Below are 6,008 nucleotides of genomic sequence, written 5' to 3'. Positions count from 1 at the left end.
GCACCTCGGGAAAGCAAGAATTCCAATTTGATGTTGCATTATATTTACTTCTGTAGTTCTGAAGTGAGCAACACTATTATATTTAACATCTCTCGTGTGAAATGTGTCATTGAATCTCATTACCGAAAATAAATATACGTATGAGTATTCGAGCTGGTGAACCATTTCCAAAAAAATGGTGAACCTATAAAGACGATTACCTAAAATCAATGTATAGGTTTAAAAAGATTGTTTGTTGTCATATATTATCTTTTTCTGGTTTGTTCGAAGTTGAAAGGGAAATGTTAGCTTCAATTTTTCAGTAACATTCTTCGTATGTCAAATTATTTTTATCTGCGAAATGTTTATGCCCCCATTTGTTACTAATCTTTCTATATTGTTACCCATCAGACTGGAGGACACGTCCTGGCAATATATATAACTTTGAAAATCACATAAGAGCAATTGAATTACACTTTGTACAATAAATAGGAGTGACCTTAAAAGGTTGGTTGACCTCTAAATAATAGTTTCTGTCGCTCTATGTGGGCCAAAACTCCAATGACAATAACCCGTCTAACGTAACGTATATACCACGCCTTATATAATATGTGCATATGTGAATAAAATATTGCATTCCATAACAAATTGTGGACAAAATGTGTTCTTTTCTAGTAATTAGCATTACGAGTCCTGTATTTCGCACAAAATTCGTGATCAGAAAAGAAACCTTGCCCCTATTTTCAAATGACATGTGCTATAAAGGTTCTTGAACAAATACTACACAATGCGTGAATTACGGCATGTCAACACCAGCATATCGCGTACTAGCACGGCTTGTCGCCAAGCTCAATCAGCAACTTGTATAAACCCATTGTATGCGTTGATGCTTTAATACTACGACACAAGCAAGAATAGGCGCGTGACCCACAAGTAAACCAGCTCTATATGCATCGCCTGCAAGCTTTGAGGAAGTACATATAATAAACACGGTTAATGTTATAATAAGCACTAGAACCAAAATTATTGAAACATAACTCAGGAAACACATAGCTGTAATGTGATTGGCATTTATGTGGGTATTCTGAGCTATAGATGCAGGTAATATATACATGTTTGTTTTTAGCTTTGCTTCTCTTATTGATACATTAGTATTTAAATACTGTTAACATCTCGGAGGTCTACCATAAAAAAGTATTACCTAAACAATGTCAAATTATCGGCCGTTTAGTGGAGGCATCGGATGCTATTTCAAATCAGTGACTGGCAATAAGAGTATAACATTCAGCAATCACGTTCACAGTGTTATCAAATTTCCCTTTGTGCGGTCTTTCATTACTATATCTCTGTCAGTTCCACGTCTCCCACGCATATGAGGGACGGGCCATTTTTTTAAACGAAGTTGCTCATTCTAATCGTCAGCAGAAAAATCAAAGTACTAGAACATTAAAAAATAAAAGTATAATGGTAACCATAACCAACTTACGAAAAACATTTCATTTTCCCCATGTAACTACATGATGACACATGAACGGGCATGGACACATACAAAAATAGTCCTTCCCTATTTCCTTGTAATATGATATGAGTGAAAGTGAACTGAACAAAAGGAAACCTAACTTTCTCAACATAACTGCAACTGTTAACAATAAAAATCGACTCACCACACGAGATGCACAATAATGCAAAACAATTCTGCATTGTGAGTTGTTTTCTCGTAAACTCTTAGCCGCTAAAGTTTATGCTAACATTCCGTGTGTGTGAATGTATCGATGTGGACGTATCGTACCGTTACGGGAATGTTAAACACCTATCGTTATTTGAAGGCGAACAATAAACCTTATGTCGTAACCATTTACAACGGGTACATGGTAGACTGGCCCGGTCGGGCGATTAATTTGTTTTTGTAGTTTAAATAAAATAAAAAAAATCGCGAAATGGAGGTGTTAGCGCGAAATCCCTTGTAACTGCAAAATCACCTCGACTGGTTTATTCTGCATGGCCCTCTATCGACACTGCAGAACCCGACGATTTTTCAACGGGTAATTATGTTAATGATGTTCTAATTGACAATCAGCTAAGCCAGCCAGTCTCTTCAACTGACCTCTGACCGAGAAGACGTCGGCTGATTGTAGCGAATTACTTTTTTACACATTGTGATGAGAATTAGAAAGTTTCTATGCTACATTCTAAGTATATTTACGACGACTACGACAAACTCGAATTTCAACGTGCCGCCATGTTGGGTCTGCAGTGTGATCTTTACCATGTTGACCTCATTATGCACGTATTTCCGCGCCCACCTCAATATAATATGTGCATTCATGAATATTTAATAGCAATGAATTTCCTGCAGAATAAACCAGTCGCGCTAACACTAAACTCGAATTTCAACGTGCCGCCATGTTGGGTCTGTAGTGTGACCTTTACCATGTTGACCTCATTATACACGTATTTCCGCGCCCACCTCATTATAATATGTGCATTCATGAATATTTAATAGCAATGAATTTCCTGCAGAATAAACCAGTCGCGCTAACACCTCCATTTCACGATTTTTTTATTTATTTAAACTACAAAAACAAATTAATAGTCCGACTGTGCCAGTCCAGGTACATGGTACCGCGAGGAATCAAATTATCGTGTTAATGTTTTAAGTTGAACATAATCGCTGTAACAGTATCGGTCGTTGGTGGCGGGGGGTCGTGAATAGATTGTCGAGTTATTGACAATTACAAGGGGCGGTATTCAAAACGTTGATATACGAGTTTAACAATTAGCTGTCACGTGTTAGGTTTCACAAATTTATCAAGTTTCTCTTGACTTAATAAAGTTATATTGCTATCAAAAGTTAGTTGGAATCCCTTTCAAAGCAATTAATTACCGCGTTAGCGAATTAAACTGGTCGTTCTTTATTTCTTTACTACGATAACACTTAGGTTCAGTACCAAGAACAACGCGTCCTGACAATTTTGTTGCTTTAAAATTTATATTTAAATATATTATACTATTTCTGTATCATCATCATTTTATTATAAATGATTTGCCCGAATGTGGGTTATATTGTAACACTCGTACATCAGCCGTTTACTGAATAGTAGAAACACATCTAAGGGACGGACCATTTGGTAATGAGGTATTCACTCTAACCTTCAGCTGAAAAATCCAAACAAGTTAAATAATAAACAAGTAAAATCTAATGGCCGTAAACAAATAATTTAATAATTGTTTCAAATTTTTCGCTTGCAGCTATACGATGACAGATAAATGAACATGTACACATACAAAAATAGACCTTCCCTATTTCCGTGTACTATGACTTAAGTGAAGGAACTGACAAAAAAAAACTAAACTTTCTCAACATAACCATATCTGTAAAAAAAATCGACTTACCGCATAATATGAAAAACAGTGCAAAACAATTCCGCATTGCAAGTTATTTCTTCGTAAATGTTTAACTGCTACAGATTATGATGTGAACTTCCCGTGTCTGTGTGTGGAGGTATGGAGGTATTATATTGTTATGGGAATGACCTGACCCTTTTGTGGGTGAGCAATAAACCGAAAAAAAGTGATTGTGTCACACCCATTCAAACGGAACATCGTAGAGTGAGAAATCACAACACAATACAGTACAGTACAAAACACGAGTCGCCCAAGTATGGTAGTTTTATTTATATAAAAAGTTATAACTAGGTTTCAAAGTCATAAATTACTTGATTACCCCTTACACTTTCTTGTTATTGTCGCCTGGCACGTTGCCATTGTAAGATATAGTAGTTAGCGGCGTCCGTCCATGCGTCTGCAGGTCCGTGCGGTGTAATACCTTGGGCACTATTGCAGATGAAGCCATCCATTCAATCAGTCCTTTATTGAAGACATTGGGCTCATAATATCATTAATAGATATAATATTAGATAGGTTAATTAGTTGCAACAGCATGTCAAGCCTAATTTGCATATTTAGTCTAAATGAATATTCATATAATAGCGTAACAATTAGTACTAAGAAATTACTATGTAGACGCGTCTGTCTGAAGCTTGAATGCATACCATATGCTATTTAATATTTACATACCCAATACTACCACTTGAAAAAATCACTCCAGCTGCAGATTTCTAGGACCATCAGCCTTCTCTGATGGCTTTACTTATTTATATATATATATATATTGACATAACATTTACGATTGTGAAAAATAATTGTTATTGAATGATCCATTGTCGAAATAAACGTTGTGCTTGATTTAAGTATCATCGAGAAAAAAATAAAAACTCTGTAAACATTTTGAAATTATGTTTAAAAAAATTAAACCTGTGTTGTGGGAAATCGAGTTATTGTTATACAAACAGGATATACAAACATTGATTCATCGTACATTCTATAAAATATTGAAATATTGTTTAGTTCCATGAAATATAAATAAAATTGTAGAAATAATTATTTATGTACTACTGTTTATTTTGTCACACTTCTGAAAATATAATTTATATGTCCACTACCTACATTCAACTGAGCAAGAAATAATAATCCCGTCTGCTTATTTAGGTGTGATTATCACCAAACAGATATTAAGTGCTTTGCAATGCACACAATTAAACATTGATAAATACAAAACAACATAGGTATTGTACCTAATGCTCTTGAGGTGCCTGGCCGACCGGAATTGTTATTAATGAATGTAGATCAATATGTTATTTGATTACTAGTATGCAAATGAGCTACGGGACATCCTGAATGCTGAGTATTGATGTCCTGCGTGGAACATTTACATTATCTGTGTAAAAATAAGTTCCAAGAGAAAATGACTTACATTTTGCTCTGTATAATGCAATTGCTACGACAAAGAGAATGTAAACTCAGAGGAGTTGCAAACTTACGCTAGATTTCATAAATAATCATGTCAATACTCCACAGTTTAAGCCTTATACCTTATAACGTAGGTATTTGATTCACATAAAGAACATGTGTATAATTGTTTAAAGACAATTTCGAGAACCTGTGCACGTAGTTTTAAGTTCCTAGCTATTACCTCTTGTACACCAGGTGTTGTGGGACATGTCAGCCATGTCTGAAGGCCCTTATTATTTTTCTCCTGTAGAAATTAAGAAACCTACACAACCTCGTACTATGACGTTGACCTCAAAATGTAGCTGGATCTTGTGATCACATAGAGATTATGTGTGCACTGGCTGTTTTTTTCGTTCAGTTATATTGTATTAGATAGCACATGAGGAACATGTGTTACAAGTTTGAAGTTCCTAGCTATTCCTCTTTGTAGCCTAATACTGAACGTACATAAATCAATAATGTGGCCTTGACCTTTGACCAGAAAGTGCGCCTAGGTCTTGCGAGTCGCATGGTTTGCTAAGTTTAAAGGCCCTGGTCATTTCCTCTTTATAGTTATATACAAAACATACTTGTGGTTGTGATCTATGACCTCAAAATTTGGCTCATGTATGAATTTTGATAGCACTAGCTATGTAGTTATTATTGACAGTTAACAAAACCTATGTCTATAAAAGGTTGCTGTACAATGTTTGTAACATACAGAGCATTTCAGCCAAATTTCTGTGCCTTTTATCTCCATTTGCATGCGTACATATATATAACTGAACCCCCCCCCTACTGCGCACTGCTTCACGCTAGGTCACTGCACTTGAGTGCAAAAATCATGACGTGATTTTGGGTTCTTTTGTATTGTTTTTATCTGTACAACCATAACATGGCAAAGTATATTATAATTCATATCTGCACAAAATCAACACGTATGCGAACACAAAGAGTGGTATAGACTGGTTAGAGATAATGTATTTCATAAAAGTACACATTACGTGTCTAGCGTAAATAAACGTCAAGCAGTATAAACTGTATTATATATATGCAAGCATATATATATATATAGCTTTTGCCTATTCTTCCCGTCTTCACAAAACAAGACTTTCAGTACATAAGCTGAACCGTGACGACTGTTTAGACACGTGTGAATCTCGCATATCATTGTGTAGATGAAAAACACTCCACTCACG

The sequence above is a fragment of the Saccoglossus kowalevskii genome, chromosome 12, assembly GCF_978046115.1.
Source record: "Saccoglossus kowalevskii chromosome 12, keSacKowa6.1, whole genome shotgun sequence".
NCBI lineage: Eukaryota > Metazoa > Hemichordata > Enteropneusta > Harrimaniidae > Saccoglossus > Saccoglossus kowalevskii.
The sequence above is the reverse complement of the archived record's forward strand: the minus strand, read 5'-3'. Positions refer to the sequence as shown.